Below are 14,594 nucleotides of genomic sequence, written 5' to 3' on the forward strand. Positions count from 1 at the left end.
AAATCGAAAGATCTGTGTCCTCTGCATTTTTTTTTTTCTTTTTAATCTTTACCCTTCAACATTATATTAACCAGCTTTTGCCTAATTGAGTGTCAAAGTCATTGAATTTTTTTGTTGCATTTACATAAAAAATAATAAACTCATAGGGGTTGATTTATCAAAGGCAAATATACTGTTCACTTTGCAATAGAAGTCACACTTTGCAAGGGAATTTACTCCAGAGTTTAGTCAATCGTGTGATTGGGTATTCTTGCCAAAGTGAAATTTCACCGCATTCACCAAGCTCTGTGGAAAATTCCCTTGCATAATGCAACTTCCCTTGCCTTTAGTAAATCAACTCTATACACACTACAGTAATGTAGTGACACATAGTGGCAGAATACTGGGGCTCCTCCCCGCTTTAGATAACCCCCTAGGAGAAACGCTCTCCCGAGGGGGTTACCTTGCGTCATTGAGTCATTCATTCGGTGTCAATAGACGCCGAATGTATGACTTGGCCCCGACATCCGCATCATTGGATTTGATAGACAGCAGCGGGAGCCAATGGCTGCACTGATATCAATCTATCCAATCAAAGCTGGGATTTTGTAAAGAGAATGACGGCAGGGATATGCTGAGGAGATGAAGGGGCTCAGGTAAGTAAAATGGGGGCCAAGTGAAAACAGAGGAAAAATGCGCTTGATCTAATGCATGGATCAAATGGATACAGTTTATTGAACCGATGAACCAGCACGCACCGGACCCCTGCTGTGCGCCGCATGCGTCAACAGTGTGAATCCGGCCTCAGAGCTGCGGCTGTGTCCCAATTGATAAAAATAGGACAGGATATATGGAGCACCTGTGCACCCCCCTTCGGGTGAACGCAGCCCTCCATGGGAGTACGCTTTAGTACACCTCATGTGATAGAGGCCTAAACCATTGAAAGATATATTAAATGCACTTATAACAAAAAAATTGATACAGTTTATTAAAACCAAGTAGATAAATAAATAAAAATAAATTACTACATATTCATAGAGACTAGGTTACAAAATGTTTATTTAAAATGAGTAGTGCCCATGCAGGGGGAGATGCTTAGTGGTAGGCTGACACGTTTCGAGGGGTTCCCTCTTCATCAGAGCCTTGGAGAATGAGAACAAATGTCTGCATAGTAAAATAGATTTATAGATTCATACATAGAAGAGCGACTGATTGGGAGTTGTATCACATAATGGATGTTAAATTCTCCTTTGCTTAAAAGGTTTCCACATCCCAGCGCTCTACACACCATGGAGTAGTTGGTTTGTTTGTTTTTGATAGTTTTGTTGTTCTATGCTGCAAAGAGAGATGCAGCAGCCTGGCACTACTCATTTTAAATGGACATTTTGTAACCTAGTCTCTATGTATACGTAGTAATTTATTTTTATTCATTTATTTATCTACTTGGTTTTAATAAACGGTATCCATTTTATGCATGCGTTAGATCATGAGCCTTTTTCCTCTTTTTTTCACTTGGCTATCTGCGGACCACCCCAGGTCAGTCTAGGCAGTGGGATTTGCATGTTTATCCTACACAAACTCACCATCTAAAATTATTACCACTTCACACCAATACCACCTTTATGAGCACAGGAGAAATATACCTTCTGTCCATAAGTAAAATGGGGGGGCTGGGGGGGCAGATCACAAAGATTACTGGGGTTAGGAGTGGGTATTATACAGAGTGCAGGGATCAAGAATGCACAGCAAAGAGAGTGTGAGTGTAGTGTGTAAATCAGAGAGTGCAGGGATCAGAATTGTGGAGGGCACAGAGTAAATGAGCCAGGATCAGGTAACACACAGAGTTCAGGGGTAAGGAATAGGTAACATACATGGTGCAGAAGTACTGTATATAACACAGGAATTACAGAAGTCAGGAGTACTTAATGCACATCATTCATGGGTCAGATTGTATAGCACACAGATTACAGGGTTCAGGAGTATGTAATGCACTGACCAGTGTAAAAATTACAGACCTCCCACAGTATAGACCCCCTTCCCTGCTCACCACCAGTACAAATTCCCCTCTGTATAGACCCTATTGCCTCACCCCTTCAGTGAAGACCCATTATTACAGACCCTACTACCAGCCAATCTACTTAATACAGACCCCCTCAGTATAGATCCCTCTCTTAGCCCACACCCTTCAGTACAGACCATCCCTTTCCATTCCCCAGAAAAGGCCTCCCCTAGAACCTCTCTCCTCCCTCCCTGAAACCCACTCAGTAAACCTCAGATTTTGTGGCAGTTTAGAGTGGGGGTAAGTCCTCACCTCAGCTGGTTCATGTAACTTAAGCCAAGAAGGAGCGAATGGTAACCTAACTCAGATTTGAACTGCTGCTGACAAGTAGAACTGCAGTCCCAAGGCTATAGTCACAAAAACAGGTTGTGTCTACAAGATGGGAAGTGGAAATAAATCTCTTGAATGGGTTGAACTAGAAGGACTTTTCTTCCAGGGCCCTTCATTTGTTTGTATCAGACTTTTTCTCCCTTTCTTTACCTCATGGCAAGTGGCCATTATTTTCGCACTTGAGTTTACCTCCCACTATCTTACCACAAAAATGGAAGTAAACAAGAAGTATTTCTGTGGTTACCATTTTGGTGTACCTGACCTCTGGGTAAAGTGTGGCACATTTTGCAACTAATATAGACTGTTGATCTGCTGGGTCCAGAAGCCTTTGCTTTTACTGTACAAAACAGCAGTTGTGCCCTTGTGGAAAATAAATAAATAGATTTAAATTATTTATAGCTTGGATATTTTATGCAGGTGATGTAAAGATGCTGCTGCTTCACTCTCCATAATAAAGGTATTTAAGATGCAAATAGAGTTGAATAAAATGTAGATGAGAAAAAATGCTTTGCCACACCATTTGTGTTTTGAAAGAAACCTTTTCGGCAGCCGATAGCTGCTTGGTGATTTTTAGGCAATATTTAAATTGCCTTGAAAGCTTCAAGGTCTTTCTCAACTGAAACCTATTTTAAATTAAAGCCAGTTGGACTTTATTTACCTTTAATTTGTGTTCTTTTTGCCTATGTTTATTTATGTTATTCTTGTTACAATACGCCATTCATATTCTTTAAAGCGGAGGTTCACCCTAAAAAACAACTTTCTACCATGTCATCCAGCATACTAGCGTCAGCTACAGTATGCCTTTATTTTATTTGTTTGCGCTGTACTCACAGTTTAATCCATTAGTTTTGTTTCAGACTCCCGCAGGGAGTAGGCGTTCCTATGAAGAGGGTAACATGATTGACGGCCGTCTATGGCGCGTCACGCTTCCCGAAAATAGCCGGAGTAGGACTCGGCTCTTCACGGCGCTATACGGTGCCTGCGCACAGACTAGGAGCTGACTGCTCAGGCGCCATGGAGAGCCAAGTCCTATTTCGGCTATTTTCGGGAAGCGTGACGCTCCATAGCCGGCCGCCAATCATGTTCCCCTCTACATAGGAACGCCTACTCCCTGTGGGAGTCTGAAACTTAACTAATGGATTAAACTGTGAGTACAGCAAAAAAAATAAAAAATTAAAGGCATACTGTAGCTGACGCTAGTATGCTGGATGGCATGGTAGACAAAGAATTTTTTTTTTTAGGGTGAACCCCCGCTTTAAGCTGAAAGACCATAGATAGTTGTATTCACCCAAATGTGCCTTATACCTAACTATCTACATTGCTGGGCCATGTACAAATGTCTGTCTTGCGTAGCATGACCATATATTCTTAGGTACACAGGAAAACAAATCTCTGGGAAAGAAAAAATATTATATTTCTGTATTGCATTTTTTGACATACTTCCCAGTGTCAAATGGAATTTTACTAATGCTTCTCTAAGCCGGCCATACCGTTGACAAGACTTTTGCTTATTACCATATCCGGTGTTTACACAAAATAATTGCATCACATAATAAGCATCTGGAATACACTGACAAGATGACACACTCCCATACTTTATTACTGAAGAAAAAGGCATTGTAATTCATTGAATAGATTTTAGGGGCCTAAAAAGCAGAGAAAAGAGGAGCTAATAGGACAGAACAGAACTAATGTCTCATTCAAGAAAGCAACTTCAAAATGTGATCTGTGGTTGAAGATACCTCAAAGTAGGAGCTGCCAGCAAATCAGAATGCCAGAGGGAGAGAAAATAAACAGCACAGAGAAAACAGACTTTGCATGGCTGAATTTAATGAGCAATTAGGCAAGAAATAAAGAAAAAAAAAAGGGAAATATAGTCCATACTGTTGAGAAACCTAACAATACTTACCTGAGTTTAAACGTTCCCTTTATAATAATAAATGCTGCAAACATGTGCTAAGCGTTCCATGCTCATTAAAGACAAGAAGATAAATTTGTAAATAAGTACGTGGTATAAAAGGCTTTTTTCTCATTATTCTTCAAATACCACCTTATTTTAATAAAATGATGCACTTAAAGTCACATTTCTATATACAGGCAAGTTTCCTTTTAATTGACAATTTATTTCCAAAGTGTCAGAGTGGTGTCTCTGTCAGTAAAATGTACCTATTTTATTTTTATCTTGCTTCTGAGACTGCAGGTTTTCTGATACTTCTTTATATTCATGTGCACATGCTCACGGGCATCTATTACCAGGCAAATGATCACTCAGTATGGCAGTTTATTTTTTATTTTTTTTTAATATTGATTTAGTTTGTTGTAGGTGAACCATAACTGATGCCGAATAGAAGGCAGAGAGAACTGTCCATAATGCAAGAGAGCAGTCAGCACATTGATTTAATATGCTAATCACACTGATTTTTGTTTTACTTAGTGTTAAAGGGCTGATAAATAAAAGGTCTAGTGTTTCAGTGAGTCACACTACATATATATCTCACATGAAGAAATTGATGTATGAATGTAAATCTACTGAGCAATTTAGAATAAAAGTCAAAACTGGTCAGGGGTGAATTTGAATATCTTTAACCACTTTAGCCCCGGAGGATTTGACTGACCAAAGACCGGGCCATTTTTTGCGATTCGGCACTGCGTTGCTTTAATTGAAAATTGCACGGTCGTGCGACGTTGCATCCAAACAAAATTGATGTCTGTTTTTTTCCCCACAAATAGAGCTTTCTTATGGTTGTATTTGATCACTTCTGCGGTTTTTATTTTTTGCGCTATAAACAAAAAAAAAGCGTAAATTTTGAAAAAAAATCTATATTTTTTTTACTTTTTTGCTATAATAAATATCCCTGAAAAATATATAAAAAAAATAATTTCTTTCTCAGTTTAGGCCGATATGTATTCTTCTAGATATTTTTGGTAAAAAAAAAATCACAATAAGTGTATTTTGATGGGTTTGCGCAAAAGTTATTGCATCTACAAAATAGGGGATAGATTTATGGCATTTTTATTAATATATATTTTTTACTAGTCATAACAGTGATCTGCGATTTTTATTGTTACTGCAACATTATGGCGGGCACATCGGACACTTTTGACGCTATTTTGGGACGATTGTCTCTTATACAGCGATCAGTGATATAAAAATGCACTGATCAATGTGTAAATGACAGTGGCAGGGGGCAAGGAAGGGGAGTGATTCTAACTGCGGGGGGGCTGGGCTATGAGTGACATGACAGTGATGACAGGGAGCAGTAGATCACTGTCCTGTCACTAGGCAGAAAAGGGAAATGCCTTGTTTACATAGGCATCTCCCTGTTCTGCAGCTCTGTGACACGATCGCGGGACACCGGCGGACATCGAGTCCCACGAGCACGGTCATGGAGATCGCAGCAGGGGCGTTCATGGTGCCAGCGGCACAAGTTTGCCCACACGGCAGCAAATTTAAAGCAACGTACAGGTACGTTGCTTTGTGCATCCGTGCCATTCTGCTGATGTATATCTACAAGCAGCGGTCGGTACATTGTGAATAAGTTAATTTACTGGGTTCTGGCAAGCTTTCTTTGTCTTTGCAAAAGACAATGCTAAACTTGTATAGGTTAGCTTCTGGTTGCATTAAAATCAGTATGATTCTGTACAAGGCAGAATCAGTTATATTCTATTTTTAGATGAAAACTGGAATTTCTTTTACATAGTTTTCCGTTCAAAACATATATTACATTATTTAGCGCTTTGAGTCTTTGCAATAATAAATTGCCTTAAGTCCTTTATCTCACAGGCCAAGCCCAGTGCAGTGTGCAGTCCACCAAGTGTGCAAGGGTTGGCTGATTTTTCTTTTTTTTTCAAAGCAAGTTTGATGAGTTGTATATTACAACAGTTATAAAATACATGTTAAAAAGTACATGTATACACAGCAATTTAACAAATCAGAAAGAGCTATATGTAGAGTGATTATTATTATTGTAATAAAAGCACATAGATTGTAATAACAACAGACTTGACATGCAGGATCATTAAGAAAAGAACAGAAATGGGAAAAAACAAAGAACCGATAAAACATTAACCAAATATAGCATAAACATAAAGTATAGGAGTAGAGGCCTCATTAACTGTTGAAGTTTTGAAGAGGGTAGGTGAAAGTAAAAGTTTAACAACATGAGACATGGGTCGTAGGGCCCTAGTTATTTCCATGTAACTTTAAAGAATCAAACCTTGTCAAATTTAGTAGGATATCCTATATAGGAGTACACCAGTTTTCTTGAAAGTTTTGGTAATATTGATAAATGCAAGTTATTTGTCCAGTGCTGGGGAAATTTGGACAGCAAACAAAGTATTATCATTTTTTATTAAAAATAATAAATCTGTAGTTGTGATGAGCATATGGTGTTCTGTGAAGAGTTAAAAAATGATATCTGGTAAGCAAAGCTTGGAACAGAGCAGCCCATGCAGTCATGAATGAGTTTCATAGTTTGTAGCTAGAATTAATTCAATATAGGATGATTTCAAAATAGATGATAGAAGGTGGCATGTAGAAAGCCACATTTAGGACAAGAAGGGAAAGGGTAGGTTGAAATGTAACACAATCTCTCATTGGTGTTAGGCATGCACAGTTCATAATGTGCCATATGTTTGACTATAGTATATGGCCCCGTACACACGTCCGAGGAACTCGACGTGCCAAACACATTGAGTTCCTCGTCGAGTTCAGTGTTGAAGCCGCCGAGGATCTCGGCGGGCCGACTTTCCTCATTGAACAACGAGGAAATAGAGAACATATTCTCTATTTGGCCCGACGAGTTCCTCGTCGGCTTCCTCGCTGAAAAATGTACACACGACCGAGTTTCTTAGCAGAATCCAGCTCCGATCGAGTTTCTGGCTAAATTCTGCCGAGAAACTCGGTCGTGTGTATGGGGCCTCTCACTGGGACAGGGGGATGCCTGTTTTAGGTCTTCTAGGGCACTTCCCACTCTTCTATATCCAGTGTGGGCATGTCTGTATTCCAGGCGTGGAAGGATTTGGACTTAAGGTAAAGATTTAAGAATAGTTGAATAAATGTTAAGTTTTATTAACCATTAGCAGAGAAGATAAATCAGAGAAGAGACTGGAACTATGGTAATTTATTAAAATTTGTGTTGTACAGTGTGTCATAGATGCAGGTGAAATTTGGGATGTTTTGATTATAAGAATTGATAAGCAGCAATTACACATTGTGTAACAATTCACTCAGGAAGAGAAGGCCTGCTTTGAACCAAAGCTGCATGTAGGGAATATCATGGAGTTCAGGGTGTTGGGGATAAGTGCAAAGAAGGGAGTAGAAAACATTAAAGATATGAAGGTCAGTCTCGAAGATTTGGCCGAAATCAGGTTGAAATCAAGGGGGCTTGTCTAATGATGGTATTATTGGCATAAGGCGTTCCAGGTCACCATTTTATAAGTTCATAAAGCAGCTTAAAAGAAGCTTATGGGGAGACAGATCCTAATAATTTGGGCTAATGGGTAATTGTGTATAAAAACCAAGAGCTTGAATGAAACAGCCAAAAAGTAATAGACAAAAGATCCATGCTGCTCACAGGTGAGCTGGCTCCAATCTCCTCACTGCAGGGTGCTCACCCAGTCACAGCAATAATGAAAGGAACATCTGGATGGCTGCACACCTGAGATCCAAATGCCTTTATTCGCATAACACCATGGAGAAAGACTGAAAAAACAAATATAGTAAATGCTTTGCATGCTGGACAAAAAATAAAATAAAAATGCAGAGCATTTATAATTTTTTCTTTTTTTACCTTTTTTTTCCCCATTAGTAGCTCTTTTATGTTGTTAACTGGGCTGTTCATCTCTTTAGTAGTCATTTTTTTTTATTTACCTTAAACCCATATTGATGAATACAGTATGAATATATAATAGATGATTTCATCATTTGGGTCTGGCTGTACTATTTCATATGTTTTTCTCTTGCATATTTTGTAAATATATTTTTGTATCCTATTTTTTACACTTTATTTTTTTAACACAGATTTTTGATTTGCTAAGCAATAAGAACATGGTATTGAATTGGTAATTAACCTGGTAACACCCCCACGGGAAGGGTCTGGCTAGGTATAAATTACCAGTTCATAGATAAAACAAATGGGCTTTGATAAAGCATAATTCATGTGTGAAACATGTAAGCCGTTCCTCCCTTGCTTGTACATGTAGTGTGCTTCGTGGTGGTTTTATGTGAATAAAAGCATTTGGATCTCAATTTGGTGTGCAGCCATCCAGATGTTCCTTTTATTGTTTACAAAATATTAGCGTTAGGCCCCGTACACACGGACGGATAATCCGCTGAAAACGGTCCGCCGGACCGCTTTCAGCGGACATGTCCGCCCGGAGATTTCTGTCTGATGGTTGTACACACCATCAGACAGAAATCCGCGCGTAAACAATATGCGGGGCGTGGCCGCACCGTCGCCGCGACGATGACGGCCCTGGAAGTTCAATGCTTCCACGCATGCGTCGAATCAGTACGATGCATGCAAGGGATGGCGGTCGGTCGGATGTGTCTGGTGAGTCTGTACAGACGACCGAATACGTCCGACGGACAGGTTTCCAGTGGACAGATTTCTTAGCTTGCTACGAAATTTTTATCCGCTGGAAACTGTCCGATCCGCGGGACAATTGTCCGCTCGGGCCTACACACGACCGGATCTGTCCGCTGGAACTGGTCCGGCGGACCAGTTTCAGCGGATCGATCCGGTCGTGAGTACGGGGCCTTAGACAATGGGTTTTAGAAGTTTTTTGTAGGTCAAAAGAAATCTAAACCTGTTCCATATAAAGGACAGAATGATAGATGGTAATTTTCTGAGGATTCCTTGAAGAAAGGTAGACTATACAATATGCAATATGCAAAGTGCCAGTATAAACAACAAAAAAGTTCTTAAGAACAATCTTCAATTACATACAAGACAGAAAGAATACAAACATCCATATATCCATTTAACAATAATTGTGTCAATATGTACTGTTAAAAACTGGGAGGGAGTATAGATGGACACAATATGTCAATATATGAAGGTGACTTCTACTCACCAACATTATGCTGCAATACAACATAAAAACAGAGTATCATATGAGAGAAAAAATGATAGCTTGTGTAATAATGCAACAGTAATAATGCATTCAGCAAGCCCTATGAATATGAGTGCAAATGCAGTCCCACTCTTCATTAGTGAAAGTTTAGTTCAACTCCTTCATCCAGGCCTGGCATGAGGTAGAATTAAAGGCTGAGGGGGCTTCAAATAGTAATGTGTACAGCGTAGATATAACATGTCACTGTGGTGGTTTTCTGGTACACAGGACTTCAAGTGGCCAGATAGGTCTAGTTCACGAGCCCTGAGAAGTCAAGAAATGCCTAATTTGAACGTATACCCACAATGGCATGGTACATGGTTCAATTAGTTTGTTAAGCACATACAAAAACAAGAGTGTGCCACAGCTGAAAAAATGCACTGTGAAAACAACTCTGGCCCTGATTCACGTACAAGTTACGCCGGCGTATCTCCATATACGCCGTCGTAACTCTGAGTCCAAGCCGTCGTATCTATGCGCCTGATTCTTAGAATCAGTTACGCATAGATTTGTATTAGATCCGACCGGCGTAAGTCTTTTACGCCGTTGTATCTTAACTGCATATTTACGCTGGCCGCTAGGGGCGTGTACGGTGATTTACACCTAGAAATATGTAAATCAGCTAGATACGCCAATTCACGAACGTACGCCTGGCCGACGCAGTACAGATACGCCATTTACGTTAGGCTTTTCCCGGCGTAAAGTTACCCCTGCTATATGAGGTGTAGATGAGGCGTACCAATGTTAAGTATGGACGTCGTTCCCGCGTGGAATTTTGAAAATTTTACGTTGTTTGCGTAAGTCGTTCGCGAATAGGGTTGGGCGTCATTTACTTTCATGTCGAAAGCATTGGCTTCTTGCGGGTTAATTTGGAGCATGCGCACTGGGATACTTTCACGCATGCGCCGTTCGTAAAAAGCGTCATTTACGTGGGGTCACATGAAATTTACATAACACACGCCCACATCTACCACATTTGAAATAGGCGGGCTTACACCGGCCTATTTACGCTACACCGCCGCAACTTTCATTTGAGAATACGGCACTTGCCTGTAAAAGTTGCGGAGGCGTAATGTAACAAAGATACGCGATTCTACGTGAATCCGGGCCTCTGTGTGGCCAGACCATGTGCAAGAAATGTGCACACATACCTGGGGTAAATGCAGCATTGAGAAGCAAGGGTATCAAGGGTATCAAGAGAGACAGAACCTAAAATACCATGGTATTTAGGTAAAGTGGAGCAAGAACTGAGCACATTAGAGTGTGATTATTAGAAGTTAAAGATATTAAGACTGGCAAGCTTTTCCTCAGTTAAAGTGTCAATAGGATAATATAATATGTTACAGAATACCTTGTTAAACTAAATTACATTAATAAGGCGATTGCCTGATCCGATACCTGGGAGAGAGAGAAGCAGCGTAAAATGCCTGTGTCCCTGTATAATCCTCAGACGGCACCCATCCAGTGTACAAAAGCCGCGCCTCCTCCTCGTCCATGATAGGTGAACTCAGTTTCCCAGCAGTGAGTTAGTGTTCCGCCTATCACGGACATCCTCTCATCCTCGTCCATGAGATGAGAATGAGAGGGTGTCCGTGATAGGCAGAACACTGACTCACGTGCTGGGAGTGTTCCCCTATCACAGACGAGGAGGAGGAAAAGGAGGCGCGGCTTTTATACACTGGATGGCTGCCATATGAGGATTATACAGGGACACAGGCATTTTACGCTGCTTCTCTCTCTCCCAGGTATCGGATCAGGCATCGGGAGCATTTGTGCGAGTACAAGTACTCGCGCAAATGCTCTGTATCGGTCCCGGTACTGATACTAGTATCGGTATCGGGACAACCCTACCCATAACACTCAATGTCAACAGTGCATATTTTTCCTTCTGTTTTCCATGTTTATCTTCCCCCTTTCTTTCTTCATTCTTTTTTCTTTCTAATGCCGCGTACAGACGGTCATTTTTTGTGATGAAATAAAATGACATTTTTAAAAATGTCAATTAAAATGATCGTGTGTGGGCAAAATGTCATTTTATGTCTTCTGAAAAATGACAAAAAAAAAATTCGAACATGCTCGAATTTTTTGTGTCGTTTTTCAAAATGTCATTTTTTGTGTCAATGAAAATGATAGTGTGTGGGCAAAACGACGTTTTTAAACCCGCACATGCCCAGAAGCAAGTTTTGAGACGGGAGGTAAAACTACCATTCATAATGGAGTAAGCACATTCATCACGCTGTAACAGACAAAAAAGCGTGAATCATCTTTTACTAACAAGTAACCAGCTAAAAGCAGCCTCAAGGCGAATAGAACTTCCCCTTTAGAGTGCCGTCACTTTGTTCATCATTTTTCAAAATGATGGTGTGTATGCTACATCGTTTTTGAAAATGAAGTTTCAAAAATGTCGTTTTTTTTCATCACTTCAAACGTCATTTTTTTTTCATCACAAAAAATGACCGTCTGTATGGGGCATTAGAGTTTTGAAGCATGGGATGACAGATTGAGGTCTATGCACTATTACTCGGTGGTGTATGTGTAAATGCCACTATTAAATCAGAAGCCTTATTAGTGCATTTTAGTACTCATGACATTAATAATAATTATAATGTTGTTTTTTTAGAATGAGTTTGAACACTACAAGTGGTTAATAGTTTTATGTTTCAATCATTAATTATGTCCTGCTTGCACAATGAAAAGACCAAACGTCACTCTGTAATAGCTAAAGTAACACACTGAAACCTGAACAATTATGCTAACTGTTTACTATGTATCTTAATTAGTAATTCTGGTGAAGATATATTTTCATATTACAATCATATTATTCTGGTCTGTCATCCCTTGCTGGAGATAATTCATGATTTTCATTTACATTGCACAAACCAGCTGCTGCAACAGCATTTCCCTGAGGTTTAGCCCCCTACTATCATCAGTGATCCACACAAGGTATTGTAAAGGGTGCATGTTTAGATCAATGAATACTGAAGTGTCCTCTGTTGACCATACTGTTATATCGGATTGTGCAAATGCAAATTATCCAATATTTGTCTTTCTCCTCCAAGTGAAAAGCAATTTCAGTTAAAGTTAACAGGCTGCTTGGTATCACTAAAGTAAATCAGTTCTGTATGCTTTGTCTTTGTAGACTTTTTTCCTACAATTATGATAAGGGAGGCAAACAGGAATGAACAGTGGGCTCTACCATTGGTGCTGCTTTATCAATGTGTTACTGCATCCGTTATTTAGAGAACACTATGCCTCAGTATCTGATGTCTGTCATGTAAGCATAACACATCTCAGATTAAATGGACATTGATTTTGAAAGAGTGAACAAATACAGGCTAAAGTGGCTCCTTGAGACAGACTTAAAGTTTTACTGCATGCTCAGCTTGAATGAAAAATGGTAACAAGAAGCAACATGATAAATACTTGAGAAGCGTGATCCCATAAAAATTGTCACATCTGCATTTTTATCTGAGATAAAATTATTTACAGGATAAGCATCATGGAGATGATATAATATTCAGTGAATTGTTAGGAATCTAAGCTGAACCACTTTGTTGCATTAGGGGTAAAAAAGAAGTAGTGCTGCACATTTAGGGCTAGATCCACGTAGCACGGCGCATTCTTCCGTCCGGCGTAGAGTATCTCTGATACACTACGCCGCCGTAACTTACAGCGTATCTTTGGTATCCTGAAAGAATTTGCGCCATAAGTTACGGCGGCGTAGTGTAACTTTGGCGACGTAAGGGCGCACAATTCAAATGGATGTGATAAGGGCCTGTTTTATGTTAATACGTCTTGACCCGACGTAAATGACGTTTTTTTTAACGGCGCATGCGCCGCCGTCCGTGGGGGGTATCCCAGTGCGCATGCTCGAAATTAACCCGCAACAAGCCAATTCTTACGACGTGAACGTCATTCTACGCAAAGCCGTATTCACGAACGACTTATGCAAACAGCGTAAAAAATTAAAAATTCGACACGGGAAAGAAGGCCATACTTAACATTGAGTACGCCTCATATAGCAGGGGTAACTATACGCCAAAAAAAGCCTCACGGAAACAACATAAAAAAATGTGCGGGCCGGACGTACGTTCGTGGATCGCTGTATCTAGCGAATTTGCATACTCAACACGGAAATCGACAGAAACGCCACCTGGCGGACAGCGTAAATATGCACCTTAGATGCGATGGCGTACTAAGACGTACGCCAGTCGGATCTAGCACAGCTTCAGGCGTATCTTGTTTTGTGGATACAAAACAAAGATACGCCGGAGCAAATTAGAAGTTACGCGGTGTATCAATAGATACGCCAGCGTAACTCGTTTGTGGATCTGGCCCTTAATGTCTTTTTTTGAAAGCTGGGATCTATGGAACACTGAAAAAACACAGACTTTTTTTTTAGCTTGACTCAATAATCATCCCCACTAAAGGTAGACAGTATCAAGAATAAGGGCATCATGAACACCACTAAGATATGCTGCCAAACGTATTCTTTTCAGGCTAACATTTTGCTAATTGCTCGTTTGTATTGAGCCATTGGGCTCAACGCAAATTCATTCCGGAGCAAATGGAATAAGGGCTTGAAGGAAAAGCTTTATGCAAAGCATGGTCTGATTACTTGTGCTAACATTTCATATCAATTATAAATAGAAGCATGGGACATTCTAAAAATAATACTCATATCAAACCAAGTAGTGCCATTTGTGATATTAATGTATAGTGATGTTATTTTCTTGTTGTATATGTATATTGCTTCTTTCCTGAAATAATGTCAAAGAATTTGGGTGGCTATTATGAAATTATTTAAACTGAGAGTCCCAAGGACACAATAGTAAGCAATTCTGATGATCATGTAAGGAGATATCTTTGTGATACAATTCCTTTTTCTATTTAAAGAGGGGAAGAAAAGCTTAAAGTGGATCTAAAGGCAGAAGGTTTTTTATCCTAATGCAATCTATGCATTAAGAAAAAAAAAACTTCTATGTGCAACAGCCCCCCTCATCTCGATCCAGCAATGTTGCATGAGAGCCTCGGCTGTCTGGGACTCTCCCTCATCATTGGCTGAGACAACAGTGGGTGCAAAGAGGAGAATGGACACACAGAGAAAGGG

General features: G+C 40.0%; 1 protein-coding gene across 1 annotated transcript in view; it reads left to right on the plus strand.

The window, feature by feature from the left end:
* The window catches only part of TENM2 (teneurin transmembrane protein 2), a 1,404,789-nt gene that overhangs the window by 126,710 nt on the left and 1,263,485 nt on the right, over nt 1–14,594 (plus strand). The window lies entirely within an intron of this gene.

This window comes from Rana temporaria, chromosome 3 (genome assembly GCF_905171775.1).
Source record: "Rana temporaria chromosome 3, aRanTem1.1, whole genome shotgun sequence".
Classification (NCBI taxonomy): domain Eukaryota; kingdom Metazoa; phylum Chordata; class Amphibia; order Anura; family Ranidae; genus Rana; species Rana temporaria.